At 40.5% G+C, this 22,351-nt stretch overlaps 1 protein-coding gene and 1 long non-coding RNA gene across 3 annotated transcripts in view; both read left to right on the forward strand.

Annotated features, from left to right (window-relative positions):
- LMCD1 (LIM and cysteine rich domains 1) overlaps positions 1 to 22,351 on the forward strand; it is a 55,943-nt gene that overhangs the window by 411 nt on the left and 33,181 nt on the right. The window contains exon 2 of one of the 2 annotated variants that reach the window (XM_039886606.1): positions 9,332 to 9,452. The exons of the other annotated variant lie outside the window; for it this stretch is intronic. The gene's annotated coding sequence lies outside the window, so the exon portion shown is untranslated. The remainder of the gene's footprint in view (positions 1 to 9,331; positions 9,453 to 22,351) is intronic. 2 annotated transcript variants of the gene reach the window in all.
- On the forward strand, positions 201 to 20,468 carry LOC120621424 (uncharacterized). Its single transcript, XR_005658155.1, has 3 exons — positions 201 to 237; positions 18,482 to 18,610; positions 18,649 to 20,468. It is a non-coding gene; the product is annotated as an uncharacterized LOC120621424 (long non-coding RNA).

A 22,351-nucleotide genomic window follows, 5' to 3' on the forward strand; every position in this document is an offset into this window, starting at 1 on the left:
AATTTAAATAAGTAAAACCTTTTTTTTTTTTTTTTTAATGATAATCCTATGGTCTTTAGGGGAAACCTCCTTCCTCTCTTTCCTCCCGTTATTGAGGCATGTTGGGGTTAAAAGAGGTGTGGGGTGGGGAATGTAATTTTACTCACAAGAAATTTTCCCTTGCTGTCATCCTAGTGTTTTGTGTTGGACACTTTACACACACACACACACACAATACACACACACACACACACACACGTTTTCTTCAGTGGCTGATGTTGGCATTAGCAGCAGTTCCAGGACAGGGGAACTAATTTCTGTCCCTAGGGTCTGCACGTTTTTCTTTCAAGAAGGGCTAGCTGGGGCCCAAAAGGGCAAGGGTGAATTACCGAGGGGCCTGCAGCTATGACTGCAGCGCCAGCACCCACAGGTTACTTCCCTGAATACTGTTGGGAGAGGGTACAGGCCAGAGGCAGAGGACATGTGAGCTGGGAAAGAGCAAAGTGACAGCCTGGGCCAGTGGAGAAACTGAGGCCCAAGGCCACAGAGAGTTGGATCCATCAGGCAGCAGAGCATAAGGAAAGCCTTAAGCATTGAAACCCTGTCCCTGACACTTCTTCGCTGCACTGTATTGACCAAATCACTTTTCTGAGCTCTTTTCCTTGGCACCAAAGTGGGGATGATAGTCCCCTCACAGCAGTAATAACAGCAATGGTGCATTGTGGGTTAGTCTCCCAAAGCAGTATTTTAAAAAAAAAGATCTAATTGGCTTTATTGAAGGATACATGAATCAGGCAGCATCCTATCTATTAAATAGAGAGGGGCTCCAAAAAGTTCCAAATCAGTCATTTTAAAACTCTGATTTCAGAGGATTTGGTGTTGCAGGGCAAAGTCTTCCTTAGACATCTAACATTACCTGTAAGGTAGAACTGAGAGGGGGAAAAAAAGAAACTATTGTCAGAATCAAAATAAAATGCAAACCAGCCACTTAGGGGTGCAGCATTCATGCATCTTATTTATAGCTGCGCCATTGCACCACTGAACTTCCCCAGACTCCCACACAGAGTCCAGAGGACCCTTCTGAATGTGTACACCAAGTCAGACTTCCTCAGGACATCTCTGGAATGTACCATGCCCCCTTACATTTGCCAGACTATTTGCAGAATCAAGTCATCTCTCCTTCTACGGAATTTTCATAACACTTTAAACCATGGTAAGATACCTATTAATTATTAATTTCTACCTAGTAGCGAGTTAAGCATACACTGCTCTTATTTCTCTACACTCTTTTCAAACTCCTTGAGGACAAACCTTTCTTGCTTATCTCTGTTCCAAGACAACATGCCATCCACAGTGGGACTTACACCGCTGTAATATCAATCCAGCCAAGACCAGAACATTCATGGACAGTACATTTTGTGCATTGTTGTTTTTTAATTTGTTGTAGCACCAGGATATTTGTGTCTGAACTTACTCCCCAAATTCAGTTAAAGTAAAAAGTTCAGGGCTAAAGAGGGAGAGTCTCGCTATCCTCTGGAAAATCAGATGATATGGGGTGGTTTTAGCACAAGCTGGCTGTTGGTTATTGTATGGGGTGAGGCAAGGTACATGGAAAACCCCCTCAATGAAAGCCTAAGCCACCACCTGGAGGAAGCCTTGTTTCGTTTTGTTTGCTTTTATAATTCGTTTTATTATTATTATTATTAAAGTATAGTTAACCTACAGTGTTATATTAGTTTCAGGTGTACGACATAGCGATTCTACATTTATATACCTTACGATGTGATTTCTGCGATAAGTCTAGTAGCCATCTGTCACCATACAAACCTATTACAATATTTTTGACTGTATTCCTATCTTGTTTTTATCTTTCTTTGCATAGGAGAGTGTGATGATCTGAGTTAGAGGTGGAACATGTTCTCCTTCTTGTTTCCTCTAGTGCCAACTTCCTTGGCATGCAAAGGGTTTATTTTTTCATTTAGATCCAATTACAGGCTTAGAGAAAGAATGCGGTGGGTAGAGATGAAAGGGCAGATATTTTTTACCTCTTGGGACTGTGACAATCAGGAGGAAGATCACCACTTTGTAGCTTAACCAATGTCTTCAACTCAAAAAGTTGAGGGAAGGGAAAGGAGTGGGGGAGAAGCTCTCCCTGCTGAGGGTTAAGGCAATGATTAAACACTTTGTCATATCAACAACATGCTGAAAAGCTTTTATTGCATATTTATGTTTTAAATCTGCAACAATGGGGGTTTTATAACATTTGGCTTCAGGATGCATAATCACACTTAGGCATTTCCAAAAGATTTCACGGGCTCTTAGAGCTGCAAGGGACCTATTTACAAAATGAGAAATGGTTTTAAATGGCATACAAGCTGTCTTCACTGCCCTGCCCCCGAGGGGAGAGGGGTGCAGGGAATTCCCAGCAGCTGGAAAGTCATGAAAAGGTCTTCAAGAGAGAAAATAAAATCCAAAAACTGGAGTAGTCTTAGAGGTCATCTAACCAATCTGAGACATACTAAGGGACTTACCATGGGTCACATACATAGTTAGTGGCAGAGCTTAGAAACAGTTCCCTACCTCCTCTCATCTGTGCTAAGTCAAATGGTCCCATTGGGTGGATGCTCTTGAGTTACCATTTGTTTTTCTACTGTGAAAGAGATTTCCCAGCACAGAGAATTCCCTGAGATTAATGAAATAAATAGCCAACATACCTTGGGAAAAAAAGGCCTTGAAAGCCAAATGCCATTTCTCTTGGTGGAATCAATAATTATTATGGATTTGTTCTTCTGTTGTTTATTAAGTGTATTTTAGAATACTGGTTACTAGTATTCTTGTAATCAGATCTAGGTTCAAATCCCAGCACTACCCCGTACTAGCTATGTGCTCTTGGACAAACTAATTAACATCTGAGTCTGTGTCCTCAGCTGAAAATTGAGGAGACAGTAGCAGCATCTACCTCCCAACGTGGCTGTGATCATTAAATGAGATGATATATATAAAGGAGTTCAGCTCATGAGCTCTCAAATAGAGTTAGCCATTATTATTGTGGGTGGTAGTGGTATATTTTGATGGGTGTGTGAATGCTGAAAAGAGTCTTTGGTGAGTGAAAGACACATTTTTTCTCAATGACCATCCCACCTGAAGAGCAACTAATTTTTATTCAACTGAACCAAAGTCTGTTGCTCAGCCTTGATAAGCTAGGACAGTGAGTAATAATCATGTCTTTATTCTAGCCTAACAGATAAAAAAAATCTGCTTCCACAGAACAGAGATTACCAGTCATTGAACATTTCACTCTGGAGTCATAGAATTTTAGCCTAGAAGGGAATGTGTAGCTCTTTTCACTTCTTAGATAAGGAAACTGAGGCCCAGAGGGATCAAGCTCCTCACCTGAGATTGCTAAGAGGGTGTGCTGAAGGCCTTTAGGCTCTGCAAGAATACAAGCCCTTTGGCCGCCAAGGAGCCCTTAGAAGGTATTTAGAAAGGACTAGAACAAAAAGATCTAAGAGCATGTTCACTGTTGACTGAGCATGTGCCAATGGACTGGATCCAAAGGGTTCTATTTTTCAACCCTCAGCACAATGTTGGAGGAGCATTAAATGATAGTTCTTCTAAGTGCAGTCATTGCCAGGTTCAGCTGGGTGTCTCCCTCTACTCTCTCCACATCACATCCCTCTTGGCTTTCCTGTCCTTCAGCTTTCTCCTCCCATCTGTACTCAGCCCTTCCTGCTTTCACCTCCAGTTCCTGCAGCGTGCAAAACTGCTGGCACGTTGCCTGGGCAAGCCGATCCAACGTAAACACGGCTCCTCAAGAATTGTCATTGGCTCCCTCAATCTTAAAAATATATTAAGCTGTCACTTAAAGACTTTAATAGCCAAGGCACTGGAGACATGCCCATAGGTGTATATAAGCAACTTGGCCCAAAAGAAAGCCTTATTTTAAAAAAAGAAAAGAAATTATCCAAGTCCTTCTTAAAGGATTTCCTAAAACAGATGCTGAAGCCATTACTTCATAATTGCAGATGCTTGTCATATTGTGCAGAGGTGTCCGAATATATGGGGTTGGGGGCTAATGATTGACTTTCACCAGTGCATCCACCATGTGTGGTGGTGAGAGGCAAGGAAAGGCTTAATCACAGAGCATCTCTAGGCTTTAATTTAAGCCATCTCAGCTCCAAGACCTCCTTGCCCAGAGCTTGCAGCAGTTCTACAAGTAGGACAGACAAGTTTGGGAAAAGACAAAAGGGAGGAAGGAAAGACATCTCAATTCACACAGGGAACTTTGACGTTTTCTCACATCTTATCTCCTTTAGCCTTAAGGACTACCATGAAGAAAGATTAGTGTTCTTTTTACATGAGTAAATTAAGTCTGAGGGTTTAAATGACTTGCCTAAGATCATATGATTGCAGGTTAGGAACACAAACCCAGTCTTCTCTAATTCCAAAACTTAAGCTCTTTCCACTACAAGAAAAAACAAGGCTTTCATTAGAAGTGGAAGTCTGGAGAAGAGGGACTATGGCTATTGCTATGAGCTTCACAGAGATCAAAGTCTCCCTACACAATGATAGTTCGATTCAGGAACTGCCCAGCATTTGCCAGATGTTAGCAGGCATCTGTACCTCTCTGATATCTTTCGGTCACTACCAGGTTTATACTGCCACCCATGCTGTCACAGCCATTCCCCATGTATAGAACAAGGGCTTTCTAGATTTCTCCTGGTTCCTAGTTTTCTAGAAGATTTATAGAACTCTCTATGGAGGAAACTGATAGACAATCTAAATCATACCATATTATCCTGAAATTACTGAAGAAGCAGTAACACTTGACAAAAAGAAAAAATCTTGGAGATCCCAGACCAGAGCTTCCAAGAAATTCTAGCCTGAGGATAAACTTGTATCTCTCCATGCCTGGTCAGGCTGACTCCTGGTCTACCCAACAGCATGTGAATCAGGACAGAGCAAAACAGCCCAAGCCCCCACCAGGACGTGCTTTAAAAGGAAATAAGATCATTGAGGGAGCAGAAACCAAAGACTGCACTTGACAAGTCACTCCTTAAGGATAAAGGAGCACTGAGATCCAGCCCATGGTGGCTGTTTCAAATCCACATAATTTGTTTATGGATTCCCCCACCCCCACCCCCGCTTCCTCCTGTTTTAAAACATTGGCTCCTTTGTAAAATGAAATTTTGGAGAAAATAAATCATTATATAAAAGAGCTGAGCAGAATCTCGTGATCTGCTTTCATGCTACAGATGGGACATGGGGGAGAAATGGCAGATCCAAAATTTACACATGAAATAACTGAAAGGTACATTGACTCACGGCATCCTTCATGAGTGAAGGAAAAAAGAGTATCTTCCATATTTGTCATTTTCATGCTCAGAATACTCTGATTTCTTGTCTACTTTGTACTCTAAAACTTTGGAAGGACAAGCGAATATTTCAGCTCTGAACTTAGCTTTGGCCACAAGGTTTAGAGGCCATTTTGAGGAGTAGTTAATCACATGACCTTTGCAAGCATGGGCATCTAGATGTGACTCGTAGTTCTGCTGTTTGCTCTGTCTGCAACCTTTGCCAAGTCATTTATCTGGATCTCTGGTTCCTCATTTGAGAAAGAAGAATTAATAATAGTTCTACATTTAAATAATAATTGATAAGATGAAGCACATAAAGTGCTTGGATACATAGTAAGTGCCCAAAAAATATTTCTTCCTGCTATTATTGATATGCCCTTTCATCAGCACAGTGCAGAAATCTCATAGGTAATTGAGTGCTGAAACGTGGAAGACCAAGTTTAGTTTACCTACATCACATGTGGTTCTAAGATATCAGATTGCAGGACCTTCTCTTCGTAGCTAAACTTAGACCTAGTCATAAATATACTCAGGCCACATCATATGCAAAATCATGACAATGACAACAATTTGTCCTGGATGTCTGGTTGCCACACTTCTAAAAAGCAGCCCTCCCCTTGCATGGGGAGGCAACCAGTCATTAGCCTCAGCTGTGTGATCTTACACAGGCACTAACCGTCACCAAGCCTTGGATATCTTACTTATAAGACAGGATAATAGCCACTTATTTCTTCATTTAGCAAATATTTATTTAGCACTTATTATTATTCTGGCTGCTGAATACAAGAAGGTGAATAAGAATATTTTGATTCTTGCCATGTAAACTTGAGTCTGGTGGAATTCATTTCTCATAAAGATGGGAGAAAGGCAGAATAATGTCATTGTTCTATGATTCTTCATGTTCCTTGACCTCCCTTACCACACACAACACACACACACACCCTTCTTTCTCCTCCTTTGCCACCTACCCTCAGATTTACCAGCACTGCACACCTCTGAGCCACATCCTGACCCCAGTCATCTCTATAGTTTAAGGATGGAATGAGTATAATTCTTTTCCAGTTTTTGCATTTTAAACAGAACATTGAGTGAAGAGAAGTCTGAGGCAACAGGTACTGGCCACTGGCAGCTCTCAGGTACCACAGATAACCAGTGGCCCCTTCTGCCTTCTCGCAGACCTGTAGTGGTGGACAAGTTGTCTGTGTTTGCTCTATGTCTTCAGAGGCTCTGTTCTTTGTGGTGTTGGTGTCAGAGACACCAAAGGGCAGGAGCATGGGGAAAGGGCTCTTGGATGACTAATGCCCTGTAAGAAACCTGCCTTAAGAAGACAGCATCTATTGGGGCTGTCTGACTAAGTGGCATTTCCAGGTACTGATTCATGAGGCTGACCACTGAGGTGATTGACTTAATTCATCTGTTGGCTAGAAGAGGTGGAGGGAACATGGAGTTCAGCCCTGCCCTCATCCTGGAAGAGATCTCCTTACCTGCCAAGGCAAGCCTGTGCTCCCCACTCCAGCTCTGGTTCTGTGGGTGTCCTTGTTAAAGGGATCTGGCCCTAATAGGGGGAGGAGTCAGCATTTGGGGCTTCTTGCTTTAGAGGAAGTCTGGGAGGGAGTTTTGTTTTGTTTTGTTTTGTTTTGTTTTAATCTTGCTAGTAGATAGAGGAGAGGTTTTTAACCAGGGATCTGTGGATAGATTCGAAGGTATCAAGAAATGTAAATGCATGTTTATATCCTCAACCTCTAACTAAAATTCAGTATTTCCTTCACTAACGAACGAAGACAAAGACCTGACAGTTTAGCAGCCACTGTGCCTTTGTTAAAAAATCAAATATAGCTATTTTACATGATATTCACATTGGAAAAAGAATTTAGTTGCAGGCCTTGTGCTGTTGATACCAATGGAAATCTGATGTTTTCATAACCTATTCCAGCTATGGTAGATGCCCAATGTACCACTTATACTCATTCCTGTTCTGAAATAACAGTAATTAGATCCATTGCTAGATCTTATTAATTAACTTAATAAAGGGTGATATGTTACCAAATCACAGAGTTGTTTTTATATATTGATACCATTTCAATATATCAGTTTCCTTTATAATTCTATGTATTATATGCATTTAAAACATTGTTCTGAAAAGGGATACTTTCATGTCAGATAGCCAAATATATTAAGACTTCCATTGAAATTAAGGTTTAACAGTGTCCTACACACACACACACAAATACATACATGTAAATATAAACATACACATGTACAACTATAGTGAATTGAGGTCTGAGGTTCTTGGACTAGATTGAGTTCGAATTTCAACTCTGCCACATGTTTCCGATTACCTTGGATAAGTCACATTACCTCTGAGCGTCAATTTCTTTATCAATAAAATGGGACTAAAGGTTGTGGTCCTCACAACAATAATCTGTTTAAAGTTCTTAATGCAGTTTACCTCTCCCTTGATTTACACAGATTATCCATTCCACATGTCTTTTTTTTACGTGGAAGAAAACCACATAAAAAAAAGTCTACCAGTATAAAAAAAATACTAATGAGATAGGCCAATATAAGTCATAAAAATATTTATTTCACATCTTCACAAAAAAAATGTTAATGAAAATTCAGAAAAACCAAAAGAAATTTCATTCACTGTCGGTGTCTGTGCTGTAATCTAAAGCAACCAACTTCTTTTTCAGTCACTATCTTCACTGCTCAAAATATTTGGAAGTACTACTTTAGTTTCATTATTTATGTTTATGCTTTTGGATGATCTTTTTCCAATCCCGTCTTTCGCTAAGTTTTCATAATTTCTTTGATATTCACTGCCACATTTTGAAAAACCTTTTTGAAATTTTAAGGCTCGTTGGATATTTAGATCAATATCTGGAACTGCAGTTTCCAGTTTTGTGGCAAATTGAAGAGCTTTGTAAATATTTTCTGCAGCGAATGAAATTGGTTCAAGGTCAGTACCGTATTCGTTGGCAGGATGAACTTCAGATATTAAGTGAATTAATTCATTATCGATTAATTCATTGTCAACTAGTAATTCATTAATGTCATGTGCATTCAAATTGTCAGAGCTGCCTTCTTGAAGTTCGTTTAATAAACTAATAATGTCAGTTAATCCTTCTTCAGTTGGTGGAAACTTATTCCCTGGTAGAGCAACTTCTGGCCATATTGCTTTCCAGGAAGCATTTAAAGTCGATGGCTCACTCAAAGCTAAAGCAATATTCTTGATACTACTTAAAATTATGTATTTATTCCAGGCTTCTGTAACTGTAAGTGATTCAAGTTTATTAAAAATATTAAAACTCCATTTAATGTACTAATTAATCTTAAAGGTGGAAACAATGCCTTGATCTAAAGATTGTATCAGGGAAGTTTTATTTGGTGGAAAACATACAACTTTTATATTTGGATGTCCTAAATTGTATGGATGACCAGGTGTATATTGAAAAGTAAAAGTATTTTAAAAGAAGACATTTTACTTTCATATAATTTTTAGCTTCTACAGCAAAACATTTGTAAAACTAATCCCAAAAAATGTCAGTAGTCACCCAGGCTCTTTTATTTGTCATCCAATGAATGAGAAGATCATTAATTATGTGTTAGTAAGTATTAGTTCTTTGTACGTTGCTTAGTTAAGCTATTGTTTTTTTAGAAAGAGTAATTACCAATAATGGAAATGGAAAAAAAAACTGCATAAAATGAGACCACGTAAATTTAAATCACATATAAAAAGGCTGCGTGAATGGGGGGGAATATTTACCACATGTGAAAAAACTCACATGAAAAAAAATACTGCGTAAATCAAAGGACAAGTGTACTTGACAAATAATGAATATGCGTTAAATGAGGTATCTTTACTATTAAAAGAGCTAATGACAATGAAATTAATGAGAATAAAAACATTATTTTGATGAAACTATTTTCTACCTCTGATTTGGCCGACTTTAAATTTTTATTTTGTGCAAACATATGCAATTATTACATACCAGGGACTGAACTGGGAAGTGGAGAAGTAATAGGAAAGAATTCCCAGAGGCTGATGGATTCAGAAAAGGAACACCCAGTTCATCCATCAAAGATCACGTCAGTGTCTCATGACCTTGATCAGAGGTATGAACGGGGGCCGAGGGAGATCAAAAGAGGAAGTACTTAACCTTACCTGTCAGGTCAGGGAACGCTTACTGAAGAGGTGACATTTGAGCTGAGTGTTGAAAGATAAGGATAAATGAGCTATTAGGATTGGGTCACAGTCCAGTTTTATGCCTTCCAAGTCTGACACCAATATATTCCATCTTATTTAACTTCTAATTTGAGGAATATGATCCATGTTAAACTGTGGAGAAATACATTCCTCTGTATCCACCATCCATGATGTACATCTGTTATTTTCTGATCTAAGAACTGGTTCCTCTTGGCTCTCAACCAGAACCCTTTGGTACGGTAGGATAGGAGGGCCTGCCAAGCTGGCATGCAGAAAACTTCTTGTGGTGGTGGCTTGAGACTCCCCTAAGCCTAGCAATAGAGTGCCCACAAACCCAGACCCACTGAGTTTAAATTTTTGCAGGAAGATAAAGATTCATGTTGTGACAGAAGAAAATAAAGGATAACTGAGGATATGCAAAATATATGGAAAGCAAGGAACACACATAACACCTGTGAGATTCAGCACACTGCACGTGTGAGCAGAACATAAAAACATTTCAAAGTGAACTCACTTTTAAACTCTGAAGTCATTTAAATGATCAGTAGAGGAAGACAAATCCAAGATAGGATTCCTCAATGAACTGTGAGGGAAAAAATTGGCCTTCGAAATAGGGGAACTTGATTAACAAGATCTAGAATCTTGTGGCCAAACAATTCAGATTTCTGACTTGGTCTCTAAATATGGCTTCCTCCTTGCCATGTTTTAGGTCAGATGATGCATCAAAATGAAAAGCATATGGTTTGAATATTAAAATGCCACTGGGATGATTATTCTTGATTTTTGTTGGTTACATATGGTATGTTAAACAGAAAAAAAAAGATCCCAGGTGATTCCCTGCCAATTAACTGAAAAAAAATGAAATTATGATCATCCCTGTGTTTGCAAGGACCTGAAGAAGAGGCAGGGTTTGATGGAAAAGCTGTGTTTCCTCAAGTCTGTTGTCCTACATAGCCAATAAGCCCAAACAGCCCATGTGGAGAGCATCCCCTGTAAGAAGATTCACACTAATTAGGATGGCTGTTGTCACCCTTTCTGTACCTTTGCTGGGACAATCACAAGGAAAATCATCATATACCTATTCAACTAATACTTGTAATGTATATTTCAGCAATTAGAATTCATTTTTAGGGGGTGAAATAGGTCTTAGAGATTCTCTAGCTCAACTTCTTTATTTAACAGACAAGGAAATAGATCTAGCAGGTTAGGTGACTTGCTCAAGGTCACAGAGCTTATTAGGAAAAAAGCATTACACTTTCTATGTGGTGGGTCCTCTTTCTCTTGCTACAATATTCTGCTTCCCCCACACTGATCTGTTACTCATTCCCTGTCCATACATCTTATTCTTCACATGCATGCTGAGCAGCCTTCTCCATGGGCCAAAATCCTATCCATTTCTCACTTCCTTCCTCTATGAAGCTATCAGTGCAGACCAAGTTCTTTCTCCTCTGAACTCCTAGCATGGATTTACTCTCTTACTGAACAAACATTTCATTTTCTGAATGGCCCTGGAATATGTGCAATTGCTGTCTTGCTCATTTAACTCCTGTACCATAATATCATCTTGGTGCCTAAGTTCTCCATTTTATAAGCTCCTTGAGGGCAGGGACCATACCTTAGCTCCTTTGTGCCACCCTCCACCCTGCCCCCAGGAAGCCTGGCATACTTGAGGGCTCAACAATGTTAATAGATAGAAAAGGAAATTGAATGAAATAAGGTTATAGGAGAGAGAAGGAAAGATATCAAAGAAGTAAGAGCAACTATTTCTCCTTCCTGGCAGAGACAAGGAATCCTGCAGGGATAGAATGGGTTACAAGAACATGAGGATGGAGGATATAAGACAGACACAAAATAGAGTAGGTAAGACCATTAACTCCTCCAGTGCCTACACGTGTTGTTTAATCTAACACTTTCTGATTTGTGGACCGAAATCAGAACTAGCCAGGTAGGAGTGGGGCCAAAGGAGTGGGAGGGATCCTCCTTGGTAGTATTTAAGAAGGATCTTAAAATGAGAAGGAAATGAAAGTGAGAGGGTTGGGGAAGGCATTATTCCAAAGCGGACCCTGACTATTTAATGTCTGCTTCTAAGTTTATTATCCTCCTTCAAACTTGTCTCCAAAAGGTTTGACTTGAGGATGGTAGATGAGCCAAACCTTGACTTGTTTCCTTCCTTCCAACAACTAACACGAAGCTTCATCTGAACCTTGAAGCCCTGTTTCTGGCTGGAAGTCTTTTGAGAACAAACTCCAATAGTTTCCGTGATCTGGGGAGGCAGTTGGCTTAGCTCTCTAGACAACAGCAGCCACATCTCAGGAGAGTTGGCCCTCCTGAAAGTCAAGAGCCAGCAAGACGGCTGAAAATCGGCTGAAATTTAGTCCAAACCACTCATAGCTCAGACTGATATCTACTTTAAGTTTCTAGTCCTTGATGAATATTTATACCAAAATAGGGCCAATGGAAAAGTTCCATCTGTGTGGATTTTAAGAGTTTTGCCTTTCCTCAGCCACGTTGACCAAACTCAGGAAAGCAGTGGAATCATTGCCAAGTACATGCTCTTTGAAGTGCAAGAAATTCTGAGAAGGCCCTGGACCCCATCATATTTCTTCTTATTCTGAAGACTTAGAGTTGGCACACTTTTTTAAAAAAAAAAAAAACGCTTAATATCAACACCTCTCAGTGCTCTGTAATTTTAGCCAAGCCCTTGACACTGAGCTGACCGCAAATACGCTTTTGAAATAGTGAATGATAAGTCTATGCAAAGTTTTGCTGGAGGAAATTGCTTTGTTGGTTGATACTCCCCGCCCCCCCCCCCCCCGCTTTAAAATCATAAATGGGGCAATTAATCATTTTAATTCTGCGCTTTACTTTGCTAGTACAGAAATGCCCCCACATTTTCTCCTCAGTTTTATTAGTCATTCTATACTCCTCAGAACCAAAACTCCAGAAACTTCAGCCATGTTCTGCCCTTGATATGAGGGGTAAAAATAGAGGCTTTGCTCTTTCACTAGACATAGTAGCTGCACTTAACAAGCATGGGCCACGTTCTGGCATCATTCTTCATGGTTTTTTCCTAATGTTTACACCAATCCCATTTTACAGATGAGTAAATCAAGATTCAGAGGGATTAAGTAAATTGCCATGATGATGACATAACTAGTGTGATGGATATGAATTAAATGTAAGAAAGTCAATCCAAAGCTGCACACTAGTCTGTCTATACCATTTTCCATCTATTACCCAACAGGATTCCAAAAGGATGGGCTGTGGACACATTGGTCAAAAGATGAATTTACTTGGTACATTGACATGCATTAATGACATTGAACCACATTAGAATCTTTTTCCCTTTTCAGTTCTTCTGTCCCTCTGATTATGTCAAGGAGCAAGTCTGGACTGGTCCTAAAATGTCTTTAACACCTAAACAGTGACCCAACTTCACTTTTAACTGATGGAGAGTGGTCCTCAACCTCAGAGCTTTTAGAAGGCAATCATATTAGCTAGAATTTAATAATGTTGTTGCACATTTACTATATTTTTTATGGTTACCTTATATTTTTATACATTTCAGGGCTAAAGGTTTTTTTTTTTTTCCCCCAAGAAATAAGATTTTTAAATGATTTATTTAAAGAGAAATTATAAGTAAATAATTACACAGATGGCATATTAAGGATAAAATTAATGAAAAAGGAGCATAGAGTCCCATAAATATCTAATATTTGATAATCCTGATCTCTACAGAACATCACAGTTTTCAAAGCATCTCATATGCATCATCATATTTGATTCTCACAACAACCCCTTGAAGCTGGTAGAGATTACAACACATTTTAAAGATGAAAAATTCAAGATTCAGAGAGCAAAAACTGCTGACTGGGGTCATACAGATAGTGAAAAAAGGGACCAGAGCTCAACTTCAGCTCCTCAAGCTCCAACATGGACAGTGTTTCCCCAACACTGCCAGCAAATCATGTCAAGGGCAGGAGTAGATAAAGGGATATTCCAAAGCAATGAGCCATGACCAGAAATGCTATGAAAGTCTGCAGAACCTTATGACTCTCATGAATTGAGCTGAGTTTTCACAATTTCCTAGTGCTTGTATATATTCTGTTTCATGGACAGCCTGCAGTTGCTACATTCTGAGTCTCTCTACGGAAGTCTGGTTTTCTCTAATGAGTCAACTTCCAGAAGGTTTAGAAACTGGCTCTCCTATCAGGGAAACATCAACTTCTGGGGTACACCATGAAAGGGATGACACAAACTAGAAACAGGCCCCTCATTGAGGAAAAGTCAGGTTCTGTTCAATAAGAAGAGCTTTTTTTCCAAGCCTCCTTGCTTTGGGCTGTTGACTGGAATTCAGACCACAGGTCTAGGTGACTGTGTGGACAAGGATACCATAAACCAGTGGGTTTGGGTGGCAAAGAATATGAGTTGGTAGTTCTATAGGTCTGTATGTGAAGAGATTCCAGGAGCTGAAAAAACTCCTGGGGACAAAGCTGAGGTTTAGAGGAAATGGTTGAAGCCATTTGAGTACATTCATACATAAGAGAAGAACATGTTGAGAATGAAGAGCAGACAAGCTAGTGCTAGAACTTTGGAAGGGAGAGGTGAGCCATTGCTCGGGCAGAGCAGGGCTGGCTAGAGGGGTTAGATGACCAGGAGAAGCTAGAATCTTGGATGTCAGAGGAAACCAAGGTAGTTCTTTTCTCTTCCAATCTCTGCAAGCATCAGCCTCAGATATAGACTATCTGGTATATGTTACCTTTTAATGGGCCAAGAAGCATTGGTCAAGGCAAAAAAAAAATGGAAAGTGTTATAAAAGAAGCTATTCATAGAAATGATTATTGAGGAGCTACTATGTGCAAGGCATTATTTCAGGTACTGGTGATAGAGCAGTGAACTAGACTTGCAGGACCGTGCCCCCATAGAATTTATAGTGCAGCAGAAAAGAATGACATTAAAGAGTCATGTCTATGATTAAATAATTATAATCTTGTACTAAGAAGTACAAGATAGAGTGTTTTCTAAGACAGTGTGATAAGGGTACCTGAAGGATGAATAGGAGTTTATTAGGTGAAGGGAGAAAGAATTGGTCCAGGCAGAGGGAACTGCTTGTGGGCAGACTCAGAGGTATACAGGAGTTGGGCATTTTTCCTGGGGCATATGGTTAAATGAATAATTCTAAATTTAATTAAGAGAGAATTTTTTGGAAAAGAACATGGCTTCTGTAGTTATGATTTTACATTTTAATTGTGTTAGATGAGCTTCAAAGGTGAGATCTTGGAAGTGAATCATTTGCGAAGTGATTGACCATCGGCTAATTTCCGTTTCATAAAACTGGGCTTAGAAAAACTTGGCCTAAATACACTTTAAGATGTTTTCATTTCTAAGAATCTATGATTTTCATGTGTCAGATTTTCTTAAATGCAGGATTTAACTATATAAAATATATACAACTAGTGCATATGTAGGGGGAAACTTGAAGAAAGGATGAAATATTTGAAAGTATATTTAATGTTAGTTTTAAAAATATATGATAGCTAAAAAGAGAGAGGAGGGAAATCATTTATAAGAAGGATACTTGTTTTAAACCCCAAAAATGTCTTGTTAAAGGCATTACACTAAAATACAAGTTGTTTTTTTTTTTTTTAACATTAAGGCACCAATGTTGGATGAAGAAAGTTTTGTGTGTGTATGTGTGTGTGTGAATGCTTCCATTGTCATATAAGTTAACCTACGAATTTGGAGCTGAGTTTCACAGCAGGATCATTTACATAAGCAAAGACTTCAGACTTTTAATAACAGTGCTGTACATTTACACAGCACATTTCCTTTTGATATTAAGATTCAGGTAGGCAAGATTAAAAATTCTCCAACTTGGTTTGCTAAGTCTCTTCCATTTCCAAAATTATTCCAATAAAAGTGTGTCATCCTTGGAAAGATCAGTAATGCTGCAAGATAAGAATTCAGACACACACACAAAGAGACACACCACATACAAACAGACCAAATTTTAGGAAGATGGTCTTAAGACATCGGACCGCTAAAATCAGAAGAGTCTTATAAAACGGGGGGAGGTGCAAAAAGGAAGTTTGTCAGCCTCAAGCTTCCAGTTTTCTATTTGAGTCTATTAAAAGCTGAAACCTAAGAACCATGAAGCCAATTAGATTTTAATTTCCAAGTGTAACTTGAAGATATTAGGCCTGGAGACACCAACAGCTTGTTCTCATTTAGGAAGTAGGGAGGGGGGAGTAGTGAGTCTTTATAAGGACTTTAAATTTTCATTTATCTTGAAGTCCCCTAAGCTACTTGGTAAATCTCTAACTAAGATTCCCCAGGGAGGGTTGGATAATTTCTGGCTCATAGTGAGGCTGGTGGCTTTACTTATATCTTCCAAAAAGCTGGCAGGGCCTTTCTAAGAAAGAAAATTAAGACCACTTCAAGACAAAAAGATTGCATTGGAGCCTCTGGAAACACTTAGTTTGGCAAGAAATGCCAGGACAGCTCTTGCCCTTTGGGAATTCCTTTCATAGTCAAGGAAAACAAAGCCTACCCCCTGGGATCTGAGTGGTCTCAAAATGTCCCTCCCCTCCCCCCAAAAAAAGTCTGGAGTTAGGGGAGCAGGAGGACCCTCTTTCCAAGAATGATTTCAGTTAAGCAGCTGAGCCCCTCAGATAATGGGCTGACTTTTCTAGAAACTTGGACAGTTTTCAAAAACAGAAAAGAATTGTTTTGCCCCCTAAGCTGGTTTTGTCAGCCAGTTTGTGCAATTCACTGGGCATGACATTCTGCCAGTGTCTGCAGTTCAAAGGGAGCTGCTGTCAAAGACAGTTCAGTCTTAAAAATTCTATTGCTACAGTCCAACAGGGTTCCTTATACATAAGATTTGTGGACCTGTTTTGGATACAGCCATGTGTAAACATCAGCTATCAGCAAGAAGCAGGCGGAGAAGAGGCTGGCTTCCTTTCTGCTTCCAACCTCTGCCAAAAGAATGTCAAACAGAGGAGTCAGAGTCTTGGACAGGGACTGACAACTTCCTAGATCTTCCTTCGACCCTCAAACAGATCTGATCATCCGGTCATCAATTATTCAAGTTAGGATTTGGAATTTTTGCCGTGTTCTTTACTCTGTTTTAAGTGACCAGACCCATCACCTTTCAAAGGTAGAAGAGATATTCTGCAAATATTTTGAGACTGCCCACTTTCATCTGGGAGAGGGAGGCCAGCCATGCAAATTGTTTCCTAGCAGTGCTATAGCTCTTCCATCCAAACATGTTGAATCATGTCAGGCCTTTCCAAGAGCTGCAAACCCTTGAAAAATGTACAGATTTGAGTCTTATCGTCTCTGCCTTTTTTTTTTTTAATTTAAGTGCTAAAAATGCAAAAGAGTAAAATTATCAAAAAGGCAGACAGAAAGAAGGAAAAGAAAAAGGGGCAGATAATCCCGTATCTTGGCTGGCGGAGCACTCAGGGTCTGCTCCATCATGCCAAGTGATAATGTGGTAGGAGGCAGACATTACTAACAGACTCAGTTAACTGACCAAGCCAGATAGCAGAGAAAACTGTGGTTGCAGTAATTCGTTTTTAATCAGAAGGAGATTCCAGGAAGCAGACGGTTAAGGATGGGGTTTTCTAGGGTGGAGTGGGTTTTAAAACCAATCACCTTGAAGGCGGGCTTTATGCCCTTATTCTTCTCATAGCCCAGGGTCTGGGCATTCCTGCTTTCCTAGAATTTGCTGGAATCGAAGTTTGGCTTACCAGAGGGGGAGTGGAGGGGAGGAGAAGGCAAAAGCAAGGTCTTAAACAGAGAAAGCTTTCACTTTGTATTTCCTTTTCCACATGTGGATTTGTTTTTCTACTTGGTCTTCATAGCCAGATTAACCCTTTTTGTTTACACATGATGTGAACCTTGGGGATATCTCATAATTTCCTCCCCTGGAGGGGAAGACAGAACCAACCAAGTGATTACAACTATAGAAATATTCCATAAAGGGTCGTACATGGTGGTTAGGAGCTTATGGTGGAACGAGAGGAGATACCTCATCTGAGAAAATCAAGGACCTCCCTGAGGAAGTGATAGGAGGAATTGGATGGTGGTTTCCAGAACCTCCCCTTGGGGCATGTTCATCAAGGAGCCTGAACAGATGATTAGGACCCACTCTGGGAACCCCTGGAGCAGCAGGTCCCTTTCACCACCCCCAAAGGGTCGGAAAACACCACGTATCCTGCTAACCTTTCACACACTCTAGAGCAGCATGTCAGACTTCTGTGAATTCAGTGCTCCTTCCTGGCCACCCTGACTTGCACTTAAATTTTATGTGTTAAACATGACATGTTGAGAGAGGGAGGTCAGTAAGGAGAACGTGGTATATTTTGCCCCAAACCTAATTCTCCTAGACTTGAACCTGGACAAACTATCTTCACAGACAAAAACAAAACATCATTTCTTATAGAGAGTAAAAAGTACCCTTTTGTTGGACATTTGTTTAAAACTTTATTTGAGACATCAAACACTCCTAACATCATCAGCTAAATCCATCAGACTAACTCTTTCTACCCCAGCCAGTCTGTGCAATAAATTTAACACACACGAACCATTTAATAGGAAAATAATTGAATCTGTACCATGAAATACTGACGACTCAAGCACTTCTTCAATTAGCTCATCACCCACCAAATGTTTTTCTATTCTGTTGCTTTAAATAGGATTGGTCTTTTAAAAAAAGGAAGAAAAATAAAAAGTTTTCCATCCATTGAAGTCTAAGTACTAGATCAGTTGGGCTAATCTCAATTTTAGTCTGTTCATTTTTATCCTCATTACCTAATTCAGGAAAAGGGTATCTAAGTTGAAGAGATTTCTTCACATTTGTGCTTATCCAGACAGAAGAGTAGAAATGGCCAGCGGGCAGCCTTGGGGGAGAAGGATAGATTTGGACACACAGCCACACACACACTCACACACACAGTTCCCTGAAGAACATTTCTGTCCCCAGATATCACCTCTAATGTAGATGAGGACTTTGTTGCTGACTGTGTGAGAGTCGCTCTGGTTTTAGGAGGTTCATTCAAAGGTGCTAGTTATTTAGGAGGTTCATTCAAAGGGTGCTAGTTATTTCCATGGCTGGTTTGCATATCATCAGAGTTCAGGAGGGATGGTGCCGAATGGAAATTCAAACAGAGGGAAAGACCGCCAGCAGCCAGTTCTGCACACTCTTCTGCCTGTTGCTACCATGTTCTAAGCCAGTCATCTTAAGGCTGGATGGGATAAAAAATAGATCTCTCCATGATCTGGGCTACAAGTCTCATTTTTTTCATCTCATATTTAGGGAAACAGTTCTTTTAGCAATGACCTGCAGCCCTAGCTTGAGGCCTCCCAGGTAGAGGACAAATACAGCAACTGTTCTCCTTAAGACTGAAGGGGGAAAGGTGGGGAGCATTTATTTTTACATTAAAACAGAAAAAAATATATATTATGGAATAGCATGCCAAAAGTTATCCTAATGTAAAAGCAAACAGACTGGAAAAGACTTGTTAGCCTTCCCCTAGCATCCCTGGGTTTCCGGGCTCCAGCCTTCCCTCTGATGGGTGACAGGACATGTCACAGGGAGGGTTTATGGTCAGGAATGGGCAGCAAATAGAGTTTCGAAGTTATGGGCAGACAGTTATTGTACTGGTGAGTAATTGGTTTCATTACTCTATTAAAGTTTTGTAACCCTTTTTTGGCAACTCGTGTTTCTAGTCGTTGGGGAGTGTCAAAAAGTGGAAGAAGTCCAGACCACTGTGAAGATCCTGGGGTTCTTGAGTGGGAAAGTGAAGTACAAAACCCCCTTATACCTCTCAGCCAGGCCACTCCCCAAACGGATCATACTTCTTAAGGAAACAAAGAAAAACCAGCTCTCCCTGATGTAGCTTGTCACCATTTGGGCCTTAGGTGTTGCCAGTTTGGGCTTCTCCATCTGGTAGGATCTCTCAGTTCCCCCTGTAGCCCCGGAGGGTGGGGAGGACCACCCCTGACCTCAGGCCTAGCAGAGGGTCTCAGTATTCAAGAGAGCCCCCATGGGGAGTCAGCCAGCCAATGAAATTTAGAGGAAAAGGAAGGGTGTAGTTTCCCCTCTGTCTGGCTGTTAAGAGAATTACCATATTGACAGGAAAGCCTGTGAGGCAGGCTTGTGCCAGGATAGATGGGACCAAAATGAAATGACAATAACAAAAGTCAGATGTGCCATAAAAACGCACTACATAGGAATGGTGGTCCACAAATTGAGTATGGTAGGGGGAGATGTTAAGCCAATAATGTTAAAGATGTTAAAATCCAAGTTGGAGCAGCTGAGGGTACAACGATGCAGCCCGGTTGTTCCCAAACTTATCTGCACATCGGAATCCCCTGGGGAACTTCCAAAAATGACTGTAGCCTATTACCTGTCCCCAGAGATTGTGGCTAAATTGGTCTGGGATGCAGCCTGGGCTATGGAAGAGTTATAAGATCTTTAGATGACTAATGTGCAAACAAGTCCGAGAGCCACTGATGTAGCTCCTCATTACTCAAAAGTGTGGTCCCCGGACCAGCAGCATCGGCTTATCCCAGATTTACTAGACCAGAATCTGCATGTCAGCTAGGTCCCAGTTTCCTGGCACTGATTACATTTGTAATTCTACATTTCTGTGAGCTATTTGAGAAGTTAAGTGGAAGGGCACAAAACACCTGGAAAAGGCTTCTTGGCTTCACTTGCAGTTCATTGGTTAAATTAAAATGGAGATTCAGAATTTAGAGAGACCTGAGTTCAAATCCAAGCTCTAGTACTTTAATTTGACCTTGTTGAATCCCCTTAACGAAGGAGCCCAACTCCTCCTGGTTTGCATGGAGCTTTCCTGGTTGTGGCACTGTAAGTGTCTCATCCAGGCCCTGAATCAGTCTCAGGCAAGTAAAGATAAGCAGTTACCCTTCAGTTAACTTATGTGCAACCTGGGGATACCAGCAAAGTTATTAGTGGTTCTCAGACAGCTGTGCATCCAAATTACTTGGAGGACTTGAACAAGGCTGGGCCTCACCAGCATCATGCCTGATTAGCAGCTCTGCGGTTAGTACTGAGGATTGGCAAGGCATGTCCCCAGGCACTATTTGGAGACCAAACCTTGACAATCACTGCAAGATAACCTATCTCATATAGGGGTTGTAAGATTTGCAGGAGCTTGGGCTTAGCACCATGACTGGAAAACTGCAAAACCTAGCACTTGTTAACAGCTGCTATTAATTCTTTTTATTGTGGAAAAGATGGAACTTAAACTGATCCCTAAAGGGTAGGTGGGTTGAAGCTTCTTTGAAGATTAGATGACCATGAGATGAGTGTGTATTTAGGAGAACTACAGGAGGCTCAGGCGATTGAAAAGAGAATCTGGATAGAAACAGTAGATGATATGGAAGTAGAAATGGATAAATTCGAACAGGTGAGGTGGGCCACATCATGGGAGCCCATGACATCTAACACCCAACAACTCTTATTCTTTTAAAAGTAGTTCAGCATAATTTCAAAACAAGGTGGGCGCTAGTACTCTCAATATAAATCAGCTATTAAGAGTTATTAAGAGTTAGTGTGGTACCAAGTGGGTGCTAGAGTAATCGGGGAGATCACTTCATACATTATGTAAATGTCTGACCATTATAATAAAATAATAAAGTCTTGTTTAAAACTTTTTTTAAAAAAGGAGTTAGGAATAAACCCAGAAATGACCAACAAGTTGGTTATTTTGTTTTGTGTTTTGGGTTTTTATTTTTATGTGAAAACAATTCTAGAAAACAGATCCAACCATCTTCACAACTTGGGTCACAGTGCAAACTCCAGCCCCCTGGGCTGGTACTAAGCATGAATTACCTGCAGTCATTCCGGGCTTCCAGAGCGGGGCAGGTAAACTGAGCAAAGCTAGTGCTTTGGCGCTTTTCTCCCACAGCACCGTCTATGGTCCTGATTCACTTTCTCCTCTGGCTACCACCTCTCCAACTGCCCTTGCGGCCTGTTTCATTGCCTTGAATGTGTACACTTAGTGCAGAACAGGGTTGGATGATAGAAATCCTGGGACCAAGGTCACCATGACCTTGTCCTACTGACCCCAACCCTAACACTTCTAGGACTCCCCACCCCTGCAGACAACACTATCCATTCCCTTTGGACCCAACTGGCCTAATGCCCAGAATCAAGACCAGACTCGTAGGAGGTTGTCTGGGGTCTGGAGACTCCTGGTGTGGTAAGAAGTCACAGGATCTGTATTCCAAAGAATGAGTGTGAATCATGTCCTGAGCAGCAAGTCTCATCAGTCCTATGAGCTTGCTTTTCTCATGAGCCAAATACAATATATTTACAGCTTGGAGCTGATATGAATATACTTTGTAAACTGTAAAGTGCTTGGTGGAAAGTGCCATAGGAGAGCGGATGAGAGCATAGAGCTGAAGTAAGACCTGCCTGACTTCACTTCCTGGCTCCACCACTTACGAGCTATTGGATCTTAACCTCTTTGAGCCTGTTTCCTTATCTGAAAATGAAGTTACTAAAAATACCTCTCTCATAAGTTCGTGAAGAAGCTTAAGTTAAATAGTATGAAAATGCTTGGTATTTGCCCAATATGTAAGGCATACTCAATAAACGTGAGCTACAGTCATAAACATTAGGAAAGATGAAACATTTTTGCTTACAGGCCAGCACAGGTGAATATAGACTTAGAAGGAGCCATCACTCAGAGGTGCTCCAGTCCAGAGCATTCTGAATAGACCAGTTACTTCTCTCATGCATCACTGATGACTAGGAATAACGATCATACCT

Source organism: Pteropus medius, unplaced genomic scaffold (genome assembly GCF_902729225.1).
Source record: "Pteropus medius unplaced genomic scaffold, Ma_sr-lr_union100, whole genome shotgun sequence".
Classification (NCBI taxonomy): Eukaryota; Metazoa; Chordata; class Mammalia; order Chiroptera; family Pteropodidae; genus Pteropus; species Pteropus medius.